The 22,089-nt window shown below is 41.8% G+C and overlaps 1 pseudogene; it reads right to left on the reverse strand.

Moving 5' to 3' along the window:
• Positions 1-22,089, reverse strand: part of LOC106605638 (stromal membrane-associated protein 1-like) — an 86,001-nt pseudogene that overhangs the window by 29,175 nt on the left and 34,737 nt on the right.

The following is a 22,089-nucleotide window of genomic DNA, read 5'->3' on the forward strand; positions in this document are numbered from 1 at the left end:
TCTAGTTTAACGGCGATGTTAAAAACCGATGTCAAAGCTACCGTGCATACCTATATAACGTAGGTACATGATGTAATGATGCCACGTAAAATTTTGCACAACACGTGCAACACAGCATTCCTAACCTAGCCCACAATGTCTGCTGTGTGGTTGAGCAGTCATTTGAAAGAGTAAGAACATTTCAGCGAGAAAACTCAAAGGTGAAATCCATTAAAGCCAAAATAATGGAATTCATTGCCCTTGACAATCAATCGTTCTCTGTCGTGGGTGATGATGGCTTTCGCCAACTGGTCGAGCACTGGTACACACTACCAAGTGCGCTATTTTTCAGATGTTGCCCTACTGGAGTTACACAGTAATAGCGTCACTGCTATTAGCTTCACGACATACATACTATGGAATGCCATTTGGGTCTTTGCGTGTCAAAAAAGATACAAAGCTGTGGGGGGGGTTCAAATTTGATAGCCATTTGGTAGCCATTTGATTAGCTGTTCAGGAGTCTTATGGCTTGGAAGTAGAAGCTGTTTAGAAGCCTCTTGGACCTAGACTTGGCGCTCCGTTACCGCTTGCCGTGTGGTAGCAGAGAGAACAGTCTATGACTAGGGTGGCTAGAGTCTGACGATTTTTAGGGCCTTCCTCTGACACCGCCTGGTATAGAGGTCCTGGATGGCAGGAAGCTTCGCCCCGGTGATGTACTGGGCCGTACACACTACCCTCTGTAGTGCCTTGAGGTCGGAGGCTGAGTAGTTGCCATACAAGGCAATGATGCAACCCGTCTGAGCTCGATGGTTTAGCTGTAAAATCTTTTGAGGATCTGAGGACCCATGCCAAATATTTTCAGCCTCCTGAGGGATAATAGGTTTTGTCGTGCCCTCTTCACGACTGTCTTGGTGTGCTTGGACCATGTTAGTTTGTTGTTGATGTGGACGACAAGGAACTTGCTCTCAACCTGCTCCACTACAGCCTCATCGATGAGATTGAGGGGTGTGCTCGGTCCTCTTTTTCCGGTAGTCCACAATCATCTCCTTTTGTCTTGATCATGTTGAGGGAGAGGTTGTTGTCCTTGCACCACATGGTCAGGTCTCTGATCTCCTCCCTATAGGCTGTCTCATTGTTGTCAGTGATCAGGCCTACCACTGTTGTGTCATCAGCAAACTTAATGATGGTGTTGGAGTTGTGGCTGGCCGTGCAGTCATGAGTGAACAGGGAGTACAGGAGGGGACTGAGCACGCACCCCTGAGGGGCCCCTGTGTTGAGATTCAGCGTGGCGGATGTGTTGTTACCTACCCTTACCACCTGCAGGCGGCCCGTCAGGAAGTCCAGGATCCAGTTGCAGAGGGAGCTGTTTAGTCCCAGGGTCCTTAACTTGGTGATGAGTTTTGAGGGCACTATGGTGTTGAACGCAAAGCTGTAGTCAATGAATATCATTCTCACATAGGTGTTCCTGTTGTCCAGGTGGGAAAGGGCAGTGTGGAGTGCAATAGGGATTGCATCATCTGTTGATCTGTTGGTGTGGTATGCAAATTGGAGTGGGTCTAGGGTTTCTGGGATAATGGTGTTGATGTGAGCCATGACTAGCTTTAAGCACCAGCTGTCAGAGCAGCTCACAGATCACCGTACCTGTACATAGCCCATCTATAATTTAGCCCATACAACTACCGCTTCCCCTACTGTACTTATTTATTTATTTATTTAGCTCCTTTGCACCCCATTATTTCTATTTCTACTTTGCACTTTCTTCTACTACAAATCTACCATTCCAGTGTTTTACTTGCTATATTGTATTTACTTTGCCACCATGGACTTTTTGCCTTTACCTCCCTTATCTCACCTCATTTGCTCACATTGTAAATAGACTTACTTTTCTACTGTATTATTGACTGTATGTTTGTTTTACTCCATGTGTAACTCTGTGTAGTTGTATGTGTCGAACTGCTTTGCTTTATCTTGGCCAGGTCGCAATTGTGAATGAGCACTTGTTCTCAACTTGCCTACCTGGTTAAATAAAGGTGAAATAAAAATAAAAAATAAATAAAAATGGTCAGCCCTTCAAAGCATTTCAAGGCTACAGAAGTGAGTGCTACAGGTCGGTAGTCATTTAGGCAGGTTACCTTAGTGTTCTTGGGCACAGGGACTATGGTGGTCTGCATGAAACATGTTGGTATTACAGACTCGTACAAGGAGAGGATGAAAATGTCAGTGAAGACACTTGCCAGTTGGTCAGTGCATGCTCGGAGTACACGTCCTGGTAATCTGTCTGGCCCAGCGGCCTTGTGAATGTTGAACTGTTTGAAGGTCTTACTCACATCGGCTGAGGAGAGCGTGATCACACAGTCATCCGGAATAGTTGATGCACTCATGCATGTCTCAGTGTTACTTGCCTCGACCCGAGCATAGAAGTTATTTAGCTCGTCTAGTAGGCTTGTGTCACTGGGCAGCTCTCGGCTGTGCTTCCCTTTGTAGTCTGTAATAGTTTGCAAGCTCTGGTACATCCGACGAGCATCAGAGCCGGTGTAGTACGATTCGATCTTAGTCATGTATTGATGCTTTGCCTGTTTGATGGTTCGTCGGAGGGCATAGGGAGATTTCCTATAAGCTTCCGGGTTAGAGTCCCGCTCCTTGAAAGCGGCAGCTCTACCCTTAGCTCAGTGCGAATGTTGCCTGTAATCCATGGCTTCGGGTTGGGGTTTGTACGTACAGTCACTGTGGGGACGACGTCATCGATGCACTTACTGATAAAGCCAGTGACTGATATCGGTTATCAGTATCGTTTTTTTGGGGCAAGGAAAATATTGGATATCGGTATCGGCCAAAAATGTCATATCGGTGCATCACTAGATATTATATCAATATTTGAGTATAAAGGTGTTTACGCTGTCATTTCTCGCATAATTCCTTTTACCGACACAAAAAGATCCCACCATGTAGAACAAACAAATTATCTTTCTGCATTTATAAAATTGTAACTAAACTTCTTGTTTCCATCACAGCTGTCGTACACTTTTTTTATATACGGTATTACTTTACTCGCATAAAAACTGAGGATGGAAACATGGTTAATAACTTTCACAAAAACGCAGAATAGAACCATCTTTCTAACCAATAAAGTTAACAGTTAGCAGCTGGTCATCATCCTCTCTACGTGACAAATGTCCTATGCACACTGCCTTCATACAGCATCAAAGAAATGAGAGGAAATCTCAGTACCACTAATGATTACGTTACGGGGGTGATTGGTGGATGTCATGGTTACCTACAGGAAGTCCCAAGAGTGCTGTGCATAGAGGAGAGCCAATATAATGGAATTCTGTATCATCTGTCTCTGTCAGCTGAGCAGAGAACAACTTCACCACCACATATTAGTAACAGTGGACTGCATGGAAAGAGGGATGGAGCAAGAGAAATTGTTTGAAGTCATTCTCGTTTTACTGTGTATACAGATACTTTTGTACCTGTTTCCTCTAGCATCTTCACAAGGTCCTTTGCTGTTGTTCTGGGATTGATTTGCACTTTTCGCACCAAAGTACATTCATCTCTAGGAGACAGAACGCGTCTCCTTCCTGAGTGGTATGACAGCTGCATGGTCCCATGGTGTTTATAGTTGCGTACTATTGTTTGTACAGATGAACTTGTTACATTCAGGAGTTTGGAAATTGCTCCCAAGGATGAAGCAGACTTGTGGAGGTCTACAATTTTTTTTCCTGTGGTCTTGGCTGATTTCTTTTCATTTTCCCATGATGTCAAGCAAAGAGGCACTGAGTTTGAAGGTAGGCCTTGAAATACATCCCCAGGTACACCTCCAATTGACTCAAATTACGTCAATTAGCCAATCAGAAGCTTCTAAAGCCATGACATCATTTTCTGGAATTTTCCAAGCTGTTTAATGGCACAGTCAACTTAGTGTATGTAAACTTCTGACCCACTGGAATTGTTATAATTGTGAATTATAAGTGAAATAATCTGTCTGTAAACAATTGTTGGAAAAATTACTTGTGTCATGCACACAGTAGATATCCTATCCGACTTGCCAAAACTTTAGTTTGTTAACAAGAAATTTGTGGAGTGGTTGAAAAACGAGTTTTAATGACTCCAACCTAAGTGTATGTAAACTTCCAACTTCAACTGTATATCGACATAACCTGAAAGGCCGCTCAGCAAGGAAGAAACCACTGCTCAAAACAGACATAAAAAACCCAGACTAAGGTTTGCAACTGCACATGGGGACAAAGATCGTACCTTTTGGAGAAATGTCCTCTGGTCTGATGAAACAAAAATAGAACTGTTTGGCCATAATGACCATCGTTATTTTTGGAGGAAAAAGAGGGAGGCTTGCACGGCGGTGGCAGCATCATGTTGTGGGGGTGCTATGCTGCAGGTGGGACTGGTGCACTTCACAAAATAGATGGCATCATGAGAATGGAAAATTATGTTGATATATTAAAGCCACATCTCAAGACATCAGTCAGGAAGTTAAAGCTTGGTCGCAAATGGGACTTCCAAATGGACAATGACCCCAAGCATACTTCCAAAGTTGTGGCAAAACGGCTTAAGGACATCAAAGTCAAGGTATTGGAGTGGCCATCACAAAGCCCTGACCTCAATCCTATAGAAAATGTGTGGGCAGAACTAAAAAAGTGTGTGCGAGCAAGGAGGTCTACAAACCTGACTCAGTTACACCAGCTCTGTCAGGAGGAATGGGCCAAAATTCACCAAACTTATTGTGGGAAGCTTGTTGAAGGCTACCCGAAACGTTTGACCCAAGTTAAACAATTTAAAGGCAATTCTACCAAATACTAATTGAGTGTATGTAAACTTCTGACCCACTGGGAATGTGATGAAAGAAATAAAAGCTGAAATAAATCATTCTCTATACTATTATTCTGACATTTCACATTCTTAAAATAAGGTGGTGATCCCAACTGACCTAAGACAGGGAATTTTTACTAGGATTAAATGTCAGGAATTGCAAAAAACTGAGTTTAAATGTATTTGGCTAAGGTGTATGTAAGCTTCCGACTTCAACTGTAGCTAGCTGACATTAACCTAGCTTGCCTCACCAATAGCCTGGTTTAATAACAGAAGAACAAATAACTACTTATTTCAGTATTGAAATTGAAGTCATAGTTGATTAGCTGGCTAATTGGTTAGCTAGTTTCTCTACTGAAAAACTATAGAACTTACCTGTTTATTATTGTCAGCCATCTTTTACCTTTCATCTCTATGGTCAAAAATCTGGTTATGGAGCAGTCAATCTGTGATTTGTCCAAAGACCTGACCAATTGCATTTCAGGAGACTGCTACAATGTTCCTTGGCTAGAATTTCTCCTTGTTATAAAATTATAGTAAGTGGTTGTGAGAGCAAAATGGATTTTGGAGAGCGAGCTGGAAAATGGGTGTGAGAGGGAGTCAGGACGTGGTGTATTTGTGAGAGTGCAGTAATTTTTTAGTTTTGACATGTAGTAAGTAATTTACTGCATGCGGAAATGCAGTTCTGCTCACTCAAAGCCACACTCGCCAGCTCTCAAGTTAAAATTTGTGCTCACCACGCTGGCCTGCGCTCGCAGGACTTGCTCTCTCACTCAATGATGTTTCATCTTGCTCGCGTGCGCCATCTTGCGCCCATTTGACTTTTGAATCGGATTTGACACCATACCAATGCTATTGCCATCGATGAACGCAGCAGCCTTTATGGTAATGTTTCTGAAAAAAAAAAACTGAAAAAAAACAGACTTCAAAAATACCTTTAAGAAAACAATGAACAATTATGTCCAAGTCAGGAATTTATCAAAGTGACATGAGTGAAGAAACACTATACAGGAAGTAGCTAGCTACATAGCTGCATTAGGTTGTCTGCCGGGTTGTTTATTATTAACTTTAAAAAAGGACATACTTTTGAAGGCAAATAAATTCTTTTTTTTACAAGGTTTACAGTACCTTGATCTGATGATGCACTGATATACTGGTGAGTCTTCAATTCCAGTTGTGTTACTGATGGAACATCTTATTCTAGGTAGGACTGCTATGTACACGCAACAAGCATTGTACCGCCACCATTCACAATACTTGATTATGCCATTCTGAGTGCAAATTTAGACAAAATAAAAAGACCTAGCTAGCTAAGACAAAGTCAAAAAGTTCCTTTAAAAATTGTAATTCATTTATGCGTCGAAATAGGATCGTATTCATTTTTTTTATTTGCAGAAAAGCCAACAGACAAGGACAAGGTAGGCATATATCTTTATTTTGACCTCGTCATGCGCTAATGTTGTGTCAATCTGAAAAAATGCGATAGATCCTCTCCAACCTGGCATTTCTCCATTTGTGGATTAATAGTTATGAGTAATATGAAATGCCATGAAAGAAGTGAAGTGTAATGTCTTGTTTGAAATAGGTTTCATTAAGAAGCATATCCATGTAAAAGAAAAGTGTATGCTACTGATAATAATGAAGTGTAATGGTAATAGTGAAGTAGCAGAAAAGCCATGTGTTTCTTTTGAGTCTGATATGCTCCAAATTACCGTAACCTCAAATTCCAGAGAGAGAGAGAGAAAGACAGAGACAGACAGACAGAGCGAGGGAGCGAGTCGGGCATTTGGAGTATCCATTTCTAGGATCTGGGATATGTTGGTCATGCCTTACCCAGGCCTAGAAGGTCGATGGCTGACTTGGGGCTCCTCTTGGGACTGACTTTGGACTCTGTCTGAAGCTCCACCTTCTTCTGTGAAGACTGGAAGGAAGAGCAAAGAGAGAGCAGAGTCAGCACACAATCAAAGATATGTAGAACACAGCACTAAGAAACACATTTACACAGGTCTAAACAGGATTCCATATGGTTGGACAGTTGTATATTGTTGTAAAGGGTTGAGCAGAATTACTGTGCACCATTATCATTCCATGTTCATCAGGCACACAGTTATGGTTACATAGTTGAGCTACACAAAGGCCTACAGTAGTCATTCTGAAACACAGACACACATTGGCATATGCCCTCTTTCGTAAACGGTTTACATCTCTAGGAATCGGGACTAACTGATTGTAATTGGCCATCATCGCTGACTAGTTGGTGACCGGATCTCATGGCTGGCTCTAGATTGTGATTGGATGTAAGGACTGGCTCTAGCTTTATTGACTGGTTATCAGGGCTGGCTCTAAATTGTGATTGGATGTAAGAACTGGCTCTAGTTTGTGATTGGCAATTCGGCTGTCAGGCTAGGCCTATTTGTTGTTGACAGTGGAAACCTAATCTGAAGTGAGCCCAGAGATCGATACAACTTCAGCAACACCGGTCAAACAAAGTGAGCATTCTAATCTGTCACCATCCTGCTAGGAAGGAAAACAAGCTGCACACTGCCTTCCATGCCCATTACCATCACCTTTCACATCTACAGCAGAGCATCACAGAACTGCATATCAAGTAGAGGACAGTTGAAAGCTGTAAACGTCCACACAAAGTAGCCTAAACGCCCACACAAAGTAGCCTAAACGGCCCACACTAAGTAGCCTAAAAGCCCACACAAAGTAGCCTAAACGGCCCACACAAAGTAGCCTAAACGCCCACACAAAGTAGCCTAAACGGCCCACACAAAGTAGCCTAAAAGCCCACACAAAGTAGCCTAAATGGCCCACACAAAGTAGCCTAAACGCCCACACAAAGTAGCCTAAACGCCCACACAAAGTAGCCTAAACGCCAACACACAAAGTAGCCTAAACGCCCACACAAAGTAGCCAAAACGCCAACAAAAAGTAGCCTAAACATCCCACACAAATTAGCCTAAACGCCAACACAAAGTAGCCTAAAAGCCCACACAAAGTAGCCTAAACGGCCCACACAAAGTAGCCTAAACGACAACACAAAGTAGCCTAAACACCCACACAAATTGGCCTAAATGCCCACACAAAGTAGTCTAAATACCCACACAAAGCTAAAAAGCAGACGAGGCTGAAATGCTGCGAAGATCAGCACAAACTAACCCGTCGACCGATTAATCAGAATGGCCGATTAATTAGGGCCGATTTCAAGTTTTCATAACAATCGGTAATCGGCATTTTTGGACACCGATCATGGCCGATTACATTGCACTCCACGAGGAGACCGCATGGCTGGCTGACTAACTGTTATGCGAGTGCAGCAAGGAGCCAAGGTAAGGTGCTAGCTAGCATTAAACTTATCTTATGAAAAACAATCAATCAATCTTAACATAATCACTAGTTAAAACCTGTTGGGGCTAGGGGGCAGTATTGAGAATTTTGAAAAAAATATGTGCCCATTTTGAACTGCCTCCTACACCAACTCAGAAGCTAGGATATGCATATTATTAACATATTTGAATAGAAAACACTCTGAATTTTCAAAAACTGTTTGAATGGTGTCTGTAAGTATAACAGAACTCATATGGCAGTCAAAACCCTGAGACAAATTCTGACAGGATGTGGATATCTGATGTGTTGAATTACTTTTAAGCCTATGCCATTGAAACACACAGGGACGTATTAATCATTGAGCACTTCCTACGCCATCCACTAGATGTCACCATTCTTTACAAAGTGGTTTGAGTCTTCTACTGTGAAAACTGACGGAACAAGAGACTTGGAACGTTGGTCATAAGCGGATGGCCGATACTGCTCTGGCGCGCGTGTGCATGTTTGGGTACTCTCGTTCCAATACGTTTTAAAAGAGAATGCAATCGTCCGCCTTGAATATTATTGAAGTTCTGATTGAAAAAGGCCCTAATGATTTATGCTATACAACGTTTGACATGTGTGAACGAACGTAAATATTTTTTATTCCCTCTTTGATTAATAAGACAAGTCTGGCGGGTGACGTTCATGTTTTTGAGTATCCTACAGGACGCGTTAACAACATGGAGCTTTTTGGACATAAATTATGAGCTTTTTCGAACAAAACTACATTTGTTATGGACCTGGGATTCCTGGAAGTGCCTTCTGATGAAGATAATCAAAGGTAAGGGATTATTTACATAGTATTTTTGATTTTAGATGACTCCAAGATGGCGCCTAGTCTGTATCGCAAAGCGTATTTTTCTGGGCGCAGTACTCAGATTATTGCAAAGTGTGATTTCCCAGTAAAGTTATTTTTAAATCTGGCAATGCGGTTGCGTTCACGAGATGTTAATAACCTCTTACATCTAGACGTTCCGCTAGCGGAACACCTGCTCCAACATCCAATGATGGGCGTGGCGCGAAATACAAACTCCTCAAAAATACAAAAACTTCAATTTTTCAAACATATGACTATTTCACAGCATTTTAAAGATATGACTCTCCTTTATCTAACCACACTGTCCGATTTCAAAAAGGCTTTACAACGAAATAAACATTAGATTGTCAGCAGAGTACCAAGCCAGAAATAATCAGACACCCATTTTTCAAGCTAGCATATAATGTCACAAAAACCCAGAAGACAGCTAAATGCAGCACAAACCTTTTATGATCTTCATCAGATGACAACCCTAGGACATTATGTTATACAATACATGCATGTTTTGTTCAATCAAGTTCATATTTATATCAAAAACCAGCTTTTTACATTAGCATGTGACGTTCAGAACTAGCATACCCCCCGCAAACTTCCGGCGAATTCACTAAGAATTTACTAAATTACTCACGATAAACGTTCACAAAAAGCATAACAATTATTTAAAGAATTATAGATACAGAACTCCTCTATGCACTCGATATGTCCGATTTTAAAATAGCTTTTTGGTGAAAGCACATTTTGCAATATTCTAAGTACCTAGCCCAGGCATCACGGGCTAGCTATTTAGACACCCGGCAAGTTTAGCACTCACCAATATCAGGTTTACTATTATAAAAGTTTGATTACCTTTTGTTGTCTTCGTCAGAATGCACTCCCAGGACTGCTACTTCAATAACAAATGTTCGTTTGGTCCAAAATAATCCATCGTTATATCCGAATAGCGGCGTTTTGTTCATGCGTCCCAGACACTATCTGAAATGGTAAATCAGGGTCGCGCGCGTGGCGCAATTCGTGACAAAAAAAATCGAAATATTCCATTACCGTACTTCGAAGCATGTCAACCGCTGTTTATCCTCTATGGGCTAGGTGGGACGCTAGCGTGCCACCCGTGGTGCACTCCATCAACAGCAGGTGCATTTCAAGAGCGGCAAATTTGAATCCAAATAAATGTCAAAATTCAAATTTTTCAAAAATACAACTATTTTACACCATTTGAAAGATAAACATCTCCTTAATCTAACCACGTTTTACGATTTCAAAAAGGTTTTACGGCGAAAGCATAAATTTAGAGTATGTTAGGACAGTACATTTACAAGAGTTGTGTGTAATGTTTTGTCAAGTCAAAGACAGGGTCACCAAAACCATAAAACCAGCTAAAATGATGCACTAACCTTTTACAATCTCCATCAGATGACACTCCTAGGACATTATGTTAGACAATGCATGCATTTTTAGTTCTATCAAGTTCATATTTATATCCAAAAACAGCGTTTTACTATGGCATTGATGTTGAGGAAATCGTTTCCCTCCAATAACCGGCAGTCAAGTCAGCGTCACAAATTAAATAATTAAAATGAGAAAACATTGGTAAAATATTATATTGTCATTTAAAGAATTATAGATTTACATCTCTTGAACGCAATCAACTTGCCAGATTTAAAAATAACCTTACTGGGAAATCACACTTTGCAATAATCTGAGCACTGCGCCCAGAAAAATACGCGTTGCGATACAGACTAGACGTCATGTTGGGGAGATCTAAAATCGAAAATACTATGTAAATAATCCATTACCTTTGATTCTCTTCATCAGATGTCACTTCCAGGTATCACAGGTCCATAACGAATGTAGTTTTGTTCAAAAAAGCTCATCATTTATGTCCAAAAATCTCCGTCTTGTTAGCACATGATCTAAGCCAGCCGGACTTCTCGTCATGAACGAGGGGAAAAAATATATTTCCGTTCGTTCAAACATGTCAAACGTTGTATAGCATAAATCATTAGGGCCTTTTTTAACCAGAACATGAATAATATTCAAGGTGGACGAATGCATACTCTTTTATAACGTATTGGAACGAGGGTACCCAACATGAACTCGCGCGCCAGGTGTCTAATGGGCCATCATCGTTCCATGGCTCTTGTTCGGTCAGATCTCCCTCCAGAAGACTCAAAACACTTTGTAAAGGCTGGTGACATCTAGTGGAAGCAATAGGAAGTGCCAAAATATTCCTCAGCCACTGTGTTTTTCAATGGGATAGGTTTAAAGTCAATACAACACATCAGGTATCCACTTCCTGTCAGAAAATGTCTCAGGGTTTTGCCTGCCAAATGAGTTCTGTTATACTCACAGACACCATTCAAACAGTTTTAGAAACTTTAGAGTGTTTTCTATCCATATATAATAAGTATATGCATATTCTAGTTACTGGGTAGGATTAGTAACCAGATTAAATCGGGTACATTTTTTTTATCCAGACGTGCAAATGCTGCCCCCTAGCCCTAACAGGTTAAAATCCATTTTTATGCCATTTTTCTCGTAAAAAAGCGATAATATTCCGACCGGGAATCTCCTTTTAGCTAAACAGAGGAAAGAAAACAAAGCATTCGGTCGACGCGGGCACGCGCCTGAGTCTCACAGTACTGTAACCAGCCACTACCCAAACACGCTACTTTGTTTCAGCCAGAGCCTGCAAAGCCACGATTCAGCTTTTTACCGCCTTCTGAGACCCTATGGCAGCCGTAGGAAGTGTCACGGGACAGCTAAGATCCTCACTCTTCAATAAACAGAGACAAGAAGAACGACACCTTGTCAGACAGGCCACTTCCTGCCTGAAACCTTGTCAGGTTTTTGCCTGCCAAATGAGTTCTGTTATACTCACAGACACCATTCAAACAGTTTTAGAAACTTTAGGGTGTTTTCTATCCATATGCAATAAGTATATGCATATTCTAGTTACTGGGTAGGAGTGGTAACCAGATTAAATCGGGCACGTTTTTTATCCAGCCGTGAAAATACTGCTCCCTAGCCATAACAGGTTAATCTATAATTCTTTGAATGACAATATAATATTTTACCAATGTTTTCGAATAGTAATTATTTAATTTGTTGTGCCGATTGACTGGCGGTATTGGAGGGAAAATATTTCCTCAACATCAACGCCATAGTAAAACGCTGTTTTTGGATATAAATATGAACTTGATAGAACAAAAAATGCATGTATTGTCTAACATAATGTCCTAGGAGTATCATCTGATGAAGATTGTGAAAGGTTAGTGCATAATTTTAGCTGGTTTTCTGCTTTTGGTGACGCCTGTCTTTGCATTGACAAAACATTACACACAGCTATTTTCAATGTACTGTCCTAACTTAATCTAACTTTATGCTTTTGCCGTAAAGCCTTTTTGAAATCGGACAACGTGGTTAGATTAAGGAGATGTTTATCTTTCAAAGGGTGTAAGATAGTTGTATATTTGAGAAATTTGAATTATGACATTTAATTGTTTTCAAATTTGGCGCCCTTGATATTTCACCTGCTGTTGATAGGGTGTACCAGGGGTGGGACGCTTGCGTCCCACTAGCCCGTAGAGGTTAAATACACATGTTTGGTGATATTAATAGTTAATCTAGCTTGTCCTGCGTTACATATAATCGATGCGGTGCCTGTTAACCTCTCTGTGCTAGGCGGGACGAATTCGTCCCACCTACGTAACAGCCAGTTGAATCCTGTGGCGCGATTTTCAAAACCTTTGAAATGCTATTACTTCAATTTCTCAAACATATGACTATTTTACAGCTATTTAAAGACAAGACTCTCGTTAATCTAACCACACTGTCCGATTTCAAAAAGTCTTTACAACGACAGCAAAACATTAGATTATGTCAGCAGAGTACCCAGCCAGAAATAATCAGACACCCATTTTTCAAGCTAGCATATAATGTCACAAAAACCCAGAAGACAGCTAAATGCAGCACTAACCTTTGATGATCTTCATCAGATGACACACCTAGGACATTATGTTATACAATACATGCATGTTTTGTTCAATCATGTTCATGTTTATATCAAAAAACAGCTTTTTACATTAGCATGTGACGTTCAGAACTAGCATACCCCCCGCAAACTTCCGGGGAATTTACTAACAATTTACTAAATTACTCACGATAAACGTTCACAAAAAGCATAACAATTATTTTAAGAATTATAGATACATTACTCCTCTATGCACTCGATATGTCCGATTTTAAAATAGCTTTTCGGTGAAAGCACATTTTGCAATATTCTAAGTACCTAGCCCGGCATCACAGGGCTAGCTATTTAGACACCCAGCAGGTTTAGCACTCACCAATATCAGATTTACTATAAGAAAAATGGTCTTACCTTTCCTGTTCTTCGTCAGAATGCACTCCCAGGACTTCTACTTCAATAACAAATGTAGGTTTGGTCCAAAATAATCCATAGTTATGTTCCAACAGCGACGTTTTGTTCGTGAGTCCCAGACACTATCCCAATGGTAAATAACAGTCGCGCGCACGGTACTGGGCAGGAGTAGTAACCAGATTAAATCGGGTACGTTTTTTATCCGGATGTGAAAATACTGCCCCCTAGCCCAAAGAAGTTAATTTATCATTGAATCACAGCCAACTTCGCCAAACAGGGATGATTTAACAAAAGCGCATTTGCGAAAAAAGCACAATCATTGCACAAATGTACCTAACCATAAACATCAATGCCCTTCTTAAAATCAATACACAGAAGTATATATATTTTAAACCTGCATATTTAGTTAAAAGAAATTCATGTTAGCAGGCAATATTAAACTAGGGAAATTGTGTCACTTCTCTTGCGTTCATTGCACACAAAGTCAGGGTGTATGCAACAGTTTGGGCCGCCTGGCTCGTTGCGAAGTAATTTGCCAGAATTGTATGTAATTATGACATAACATTGAAGGTTGTGTAATGTAACAGCAATATTTAGACTTATGGATGCCACCAGTTAGATAAAATACAGAACGGTTCCGTATTTCACTGAAAGAATAAACGTTTTGTTTTCAAAATTAGCGTTTCCGGATTTGACCATATTAATGACCTAAGGCTCGTATTTCTGTGTGTTATTATATTATAATTAAGTCTATGATTTGATAGAGCAGTCTGACTGAGCGGTGGTAGGCAACAGCAGGCTCGTAAGCATTCATTCAAACAGCACTTTCCTGCATTTGCCAGCAGCTCTTCGCAATGCTTCAAGCATTGCGCTGTTTATGACATCAAGCCTATCAATTCCCGAGATTAGGCTGGCAATACTAAAGTGCCTATTAGAACATCCAATAGTCAAAGGTATATGAAATACAAATGGTATAGAGAGAAATAGTCCTATAATAACTACAACCTAAAACGTCTTAACTGGGAATATTGAAGACTCATGTTAAAAGGAACCATCAGCTTTCATATGTTCTCATGTTCTGAGCAAGGAACTTAAACGTTAGCTTTTTTACATGGTACATATTGCACTTTTGCTTTCTTCTCCAAAACTTTGTTTTTGCATTATTTAAACCAAATTGAACATGTTTCATTATTTATTTCAGACTAAATAGATTTTATTGATGTATAATATTAAGTTAAAATAAAAGTGTTCATTGTTCATTCATTATTGTTGTAATTGTCATTATTACAAATATATATATATATAAAAATCCGCCGATTAACAGGTATCGGCTTTTTTTGGTCCTCCAATAATCGGCATCGGCATTGAAAAACCATAATCGGTCAAACTCTAAACCCAACCCCCAAAAATACCATCACAAACCAATATAGCCTACTACAAACCAACCAAGTCTACCAAACCCTACACATTAACATCACAGAGACCAACAGGGAGGAAGAAGCCGTATACACAGTTCCCTGATACTGTGCTTCTCATCTTTGGGAAAAAAGCTTAAGCTGGAGAAAAACAAACAGTTCTGTGAGTCTGGCCCCCTCTGTCACACAGAGATGTCACCAGCCAGCCCGACAGCTGCCTTATTAACACTACAAAAGACATTGATAAAGCTGCCACTGTCTGGAGTTGTGTGTCAAGACAGCCCCGGAATGAAGGAGAGACGGAGAGAAAGAGAGAGAGAGACTTTACGACTTTAAAATGCTCTTTAGTAAAACTAAAAGACAACGAAGGGCATTATGAAATAGGAGAGGACTGACACTGAAGCATCACTGTAAGGAAAAACAAGTCTTCATCAAAAGTAGGACACACAGCTCCATAGCAACACTATACATAACATTGAAGCTTAAGTCGAAACACAAAACAGCTCTCCAAATCATGGACTGACTAGAAACCTGTTCTGAAACACACCTGAACCCAAGCATTATTCATCAAGCCCAGGGTATCTGCAATGTTTCTCTGGGCTGGGAGTCTTGGTTGTTTGATGTATGTGTGTGGTGGCGTTTGGGGGTGATGGAGCCTTACTGTGGTGAATGGTTCAGAACTGCTGCAGCCTGACAGACTTTAACAGTCTCTGACAGGCTCAACACACACACACACACACACACACACACACACACACACACACACACACACACACACACACACACACACACACACACACACACACACACACACACACACAGCTTCTCTAAGAGGTTTTGTCACAGAGGGAAGATCCTAAGCTGCCACACAGGAGTGTTTCTTCCAGAGCTAAATTAATCTGACAGTCTCACACACACACACACACACACACACACACAAACGATGTTCACACCCCCTTGAGTCTACCTCTAGATTGTTGGAGAAAGGCCAGGGCCAGTGTTTGGGAGTTGATGTGAAAAAAATGAATCAAATCCCCCCCCCCCACACACACACACACACACACACACACACACACACACACACACACACACACACACACACACACACACACACACACACACACACACACACACACTCTTTGTACACGCAGACGCACAGAGCTGATGAGGGGACCATTCAGAAACAGGAGTCAACACGCGTGTGTGCGCACGTGCAAGTGTGTGTGTGTGTGTCTGTGTGTTGTGTGAAAGCCTGCCACTGATATCTGTACAGTTCCACACCAACAATGCAGAAAGCTTGCAAATGTGGAAACTGCCAGACAGTGGCTATAAAGCTGGGCTTTAGAGAACGTGTGTGTGTGTGTGTGTGTGTGTGTGTGTGTGTGTGTGTGTGTGTGTCTTTTAAGTGTAGCTGCTTGGCTTGGAGGTGAGTTGTTTAGACTGAGCTCACACTAAAGCTACCTCTCTCTCCATCTCTTTGCAGATTCCCACATTAAAGACCTCCGTGATAGGCTCACAGGGCACTGTTCAACGCAAGCGAATGCAGCCCTGTTTTCCAATTTTGCTCTTATTATACAACATTATTCAGCCACCTCGCATAAAGTAATTCGATGTATGTTTTTTTACACCCCATCCCAGCTCGCCCGCACAGGGGGTGTCACAGAATACTTTCATATAAGCCTGAATTAGAGACTCTTTGGTGTGTTTGTGTGTAATTCGAGTGTGTCTGTGTGTATTGCGATGCTGTGTGTGCTATCGCACAAAGGGCAGATACGTGGTCATTCGCTCCCTGTCTGCGAGAGATAAAGTTTTAATTGCGAGTTTTTACACAAAAGGCTTTATAAATGCTTATCTCTTGGCTTCGCAGGAACAGAGCGAACACTGTTTGAGTCAGTCATGGTGAAAGACCAAACGAGCTCAATGCTGAGCTGACTGTGGTTGGACAAGTCACACATTCAAACTCACACACACTCAGAAAGGACAGAAGGTAGAAATGTAGAGTTCCTGGAAATTCAGCTCTCTTTTTTTACTGTATTTTCCCAGGGTGTGCTCTGGTTGAGAGCGTTTGAGATATAGCCTATACAAATCTCACCTAGGGCCCCCCAAAAGGCTAGGCCAGCCCTGTTTGTGTGAGTGGGCAAGCAAGGAGGTAAGCTGTTAGTCACAGGGTACTTCTGCTTTCACACCATGTGCTCAAACCAACTCCCATGGACCAGAGATGTGGTGTAGCATGTGTATGGGACGTCTCTCCGTGTGTGTGTACAGTGCCTTCAGAAAGTCTACACACCCCTTGACTTTTTCCACATTTTGTTGTTTTTACAGCCTAAACTAAAAAATGAATTACATTGAGATGTTGTGTAACTGGTCTACAAACAATACCCCATAATGTCAAAGTGGATAAATGTTTAAAAATTAATAAAAAATGAAAAGCTGAAATGTCTTGAGTCCTTTGTTATGGAAAGCCTAAATAACTTCAGCTGTAAAAATTAACAAGTTACATAATAAATTGCATTGACTCACTCTGTGTGCAATAATAGTGTTTAACATTATTTTGAAATGACTACCTCATCTCTGTACCCCACACATACAGTTAACTGTAAGGTCCCTCAGTTGAACAGATTCAACCACAAAGTCCATGGAGGTTTATCAATGCCTCGCAAAAAAGGGAACATCAGGTAGGGCCTTTAAATGTTTTTATAAAATCAATAACTAGGGTAAGGGCAGAGCTCAGGGATCACTAACATTTTGAAGCTGTGCCATTTGCTCGTGCTCTGCTGCGCAATACAGTCTTATCTGACTAAGATCATAACATATAACAAGTTCTTCAACCTCGTCAAATATAAGACAGTACAGATTATTACACAATAAATAATAATGTTTCTTGAGTTTTGTTGGGGTTTAGAGTGACGAAAAGTAGCTTACAGCGAACTGCTGTCTCATGTCTCTTCATTGAGCAATGTTTGGAATCAAACATGCTTTTCATGTGTTTGAAACCATTCCATTTCAGCCATTACTCTCCATTCTAGCCATTATTATGTGCTGTCCTTCCCTCAGCAGTCTCCACTGGTTGCTATGGATACTCACCAACTCAGAGCCACCATGAGCAGCGCGCAGGGAGCGAGTGACAGACAGAGAGAATCTAATGGATTTACTAATGGAGGAAGTGATTTCTGATTTCAGGCCGGGCCTTGAATTTGGCAGAAGCAACCGGGCTTGGGTAGGGTAGGCATGAACGTTGTAGGCATGGTAGGGCTCAGGCAAAAAATTGCCCTTGAAACGGTCTCAGCTGATCTTCCTTCTCCAGCAGTGTATATCGAGGCTATCGACTAGCCTCCCTGTGGCTATGCTATCGATCCATGGCCCGCTATCCCCCCACTGAGAGAAGAGCGCGGTCTCTGTGTGTGAGTGTGTAAAGAGGGGGAGGCAGTTATTAGTCACCTGGATGCTGCTCGTTTGGGCTGCCAGTACATGTGTGTGCATGTTCGTGTGTGTGTGAGTGTGCATGCAAGAGGGGTAGGCTGTTAGTCACAGGATACTGCTGCTTTGAGCCCCATTCAAACCATTTGCGCAAACTAACTCCTATCAACCAGAGATAGCACATGGTGTAGTATGTGTATGTGACGTCTCTGTGTGTGTGTTGTATCCTATATCCCTCTCAGAGCCCATCCCTGCCCAGATGTGCTGTGCCCCCCTGTCCCTGATACAGTACCCCTGAATCCCCAGACTGTTACAGTAGCTGTCACACACACACACGATCGATGCAGGGAACAGCACTAGTTCTCCTTTGATATTTATTTAAGGACTGAAAAAAATAAAACATACGCTTCCGCTCCGATGGGAGGGAGAAGCCTTGTTGTTTGGCAGGAGGGAGGGAAACAGAGAGCGAACGAGAGAGAGACGGTGAGACAGAAACTGAGAGAGCTCAGAAAAGCTTGTGAATGATAGAGTGAGTGGAAAGGATAGATAGAGGGACTGCCTTGTGCATGGCTGTCTATGCACAAGGCAACACACCTGTGTGTCACCCGAAATCACACCACTGTTGTATATGCCATTACCTCAAAATGTACCGCAGTTTGTGTACATGTTTTGCCCTCTCCATCTCTGTACCCTTCCCCCTCCCAATAAAATACACTGCCTCACCACCCCTCTTCCCTCACATCCTACACACTATCACACGTACACACTCACTGCAGGTGTCACACTCTGACTTTGCACTCAGCCAGAATTCAGCCAATGAGAATTGACACAGAGAGAGGCCAGCAGATGGCCAGAATCATGGCTAGAGCTTAATTAGGACTACAGCCCAAAGGCAGTGGACATACAGGGGACGAGGGGGGGAGGGGGGGTAATAGAGATAGGAGAGAGGAAAAGAGAGTACAGATGGAGAGAGAAAAGGAAGGGCAAAGGGATGAGAGAGAGGGGTGTGATGGATAGATGGAAAAGAATAGGTGAGAAAGCATCTGTGCACGTTGAATTTGTTTATCAAAATGTAGAACTACATAGCCTTCAATAGCGAAGAGAATCATAATAATACTAGTTAAACCCAGTCAGTAGGCTATCCAACTAATCAGATGCTGAGGGAGGATCACTCTGATGCAAGTAAGTTACCTAACAGCAGCCAGATGTTATTTCATACCACTAGTCCACGGATGGGCAACTGGCGGCCTGGACGCGGACCCAATGTTTTTTTGGAACTCAGCCAAGGTCTCAATTTACTGTTGAGAGAGAGAATACACAAGTTGCAATTTCGAAATGTGCTTGTGCATCAGCAGTCACTCAATTAGCTCATGTCAGCGATTTTGTTTTTTTGATTGGTAAATTAGTCTAGCGGCCAGCTATCTAAACTTCTAGTAGGCATGGCCAAATTACTGACCAGCGTGGGGCCCATGAATCATCAGTTATCACATCACATGGCAAAAAGCGGGGAATTTCATCAAATTAACTTTAAAACGTACATTTTAAAAGGGGAGGGGGGGGCGGGGAATGCAAACCAACGAGCCACTGAGGACCCTCATGACGAGTTCCGGTCTTTTGTGGCCCCCACTCCCATCAAAGTAGACCATCCCTGCTATAGTCTTTACAGCTGAGCCTAGGTCTATACGTCCTCATCTAACATCTTCTATACGTTATCACCCCATCAAAACATTATCTAGTATCTATCTGCTAGTGGTCCCTAATGGAAAAGCATCTAAACCATAGACTGTGCAACGCTTTCTGCATCTCATAACATTGATTATACCATATCTCTCCCCTATCTCTGAATCATCCTAGAAGACAAAAGTATGTGGACACCTGCTGGTCAAAAATCTCATTCCAAAATCATGGGCATTCATTTGGAGTTGGTCCCCCCTTTGCTACTATAACAGCCTCCACTCTTCTGGGAAGAGTGCTGCGGTGACTTGCTTCGATTCAGCAATAAGATCATTAGTGAGGTCGAGCACTGATGTTTGGCAATTAGGCCTGGCTCGCATGTCGGCTTTCGAATTCATCCCAAAGGTGTTCGATGGGGTTGAGGTTAGGGCTCTGTGCAGCCCAGTCAAGTTCTTCCACACCAATCTTGACAAACCATTTCTGTATGAACCTCGCTTTTTGCACGGGGCATTGTCATGCCTGAAGCAGGAAAAGGCCTTCCCCAAACTGTTGCCACAAAGTTGGAAACACAACATCGTTTAGAATGTCACTGTATTCTGTAGAGTAAGATTTCCCTTCACTGGAACTAAGGGGCCCGAACCATGAAAAACAGCTCCATACCATTATTCCTCCTCCACCAAACTTTACAGTTGGAACTATGCATTCGGGCAAGTAGCGTTCTCCTGGCATATGCCAAACCCAGATTTGTCCGTCGGACTGCCAGATGGCGAAGCGTGATTCATCACTCCAGAGAAAGCGTTTCCACTGCTCCAGAGTCCAATGGTGGCGAGTTTTACACTACTCCAGCCGACTCTTGTTATTGCGCATGATGACCTTAGACTTCTGTGCAGCTGCTCGGCCATGGAAACTCATTTCAAAAATCTCCCGAAGAACAGCTCTTGTGCTGACGTTGCTTCCAGAGGCAGTTTGGAACTCGGTAGTGAGTGTTGCAACCGAGGCCAGATGATATTTACGCACTTCAGCACTCAGCGGCCCCATTCTACGAGCTTGTGTGGCCTACCACTTCACGGCTGAGTCGTTGTTGCTCCTAGATGTTTCCACCTCACAATAACAGCACTTGACTGGGGCAGTTGGCCGGAGCAGCTCTAGCAGGGGAGAAATTTGATGAACTGACTTTTTGGAAAGGTGACATTCTATGACGGTGCCACGTTGAAAGTCACTGAGCTCTTCTGTAAGGCCATTCTACTGCCAATATTTGTCTATGGAGATTGCATGGCTGTGTGCTCGATTTTATAGACATGTCAGCAACGGGTGTGGCTGAAATAGCCGAATTTACTAATTTTAAGGGGTGTCCACATACTTTTGTATACAGTACCAGTCAAAAGTTCAGACACCTACTCATTCAAGGGTTTTTCTGAATTTTTTACTATTTTCTACATTGTAGAATAATAGTAAAGATATCAAAACTATGAAATAAGACATATGGAATCATGAAGTAACCAAAAACACATGTTAGAATCACCTTTGGCAGCGATTACAGCTGTGAGTCTTTCTGGGTAAGTCTCTAAGAGCTTTGAAACCTGGATTGTACAATATTTGCCCATTATTCCTTAAAAGATTCTTCAAGCTCTGTCAAGTTGGTTGTTGATCATTGCTACACAGCCATTTTCAAGTCTTGCTGATTTAAGTCAAAACTGTAACAAGGCCACTCACGAACATTCAACGTTGATAAGTAACTCCAGCGTGTAATTGGCCCTTCGTTTTAGATTACTGTTCTGCTGAAAGGTGGATTTGTCTCCCAGTGTCTGTTGGAAGGCAGACTGAACCAGGTTTTCCTCTAGGACCTGTGCTTAGCACTATTCCTTTTCTTTTTATCCTAAAAAACTCCCTAATCCTTGCCGATGACAAGCATACATATAACATGGTGCAACCACCACTATGCTTGAAAATATGAAGAGTGGAACTCAGTGATGTGTTGTGTAAGACATAATACTTTGTACTCAGGACAAAAAAAGTGAATTTCTTTGCCACATTTTTTTAAGTATTACTTTAACGCCTTATTGCAAACAGGATGAACGTTTTGGAATATTTTTTATTCTGTACAAGCTTCTTTCTTTTCACTCTGTCATTTAGGTAAGTATTGTGGATAACTACAATGTTGTTGATCCATCCTCAATTCACCTATCACAGCCATTTAACTCTGCAAC

Source organism: Salmo salar, chromosome 01, assembly GCF_965601325.2.
Source record: "Salmo salar chromosome 01, fSalSal1, whole genome shotgun sequence".
In the NCBI taxonomy this organism is placed as follows: Eukaryota; Metazoa; Chordata; class Actinopteri; order Salmoniformes; family Salmonidae; genus Salmo; species Salmo salar.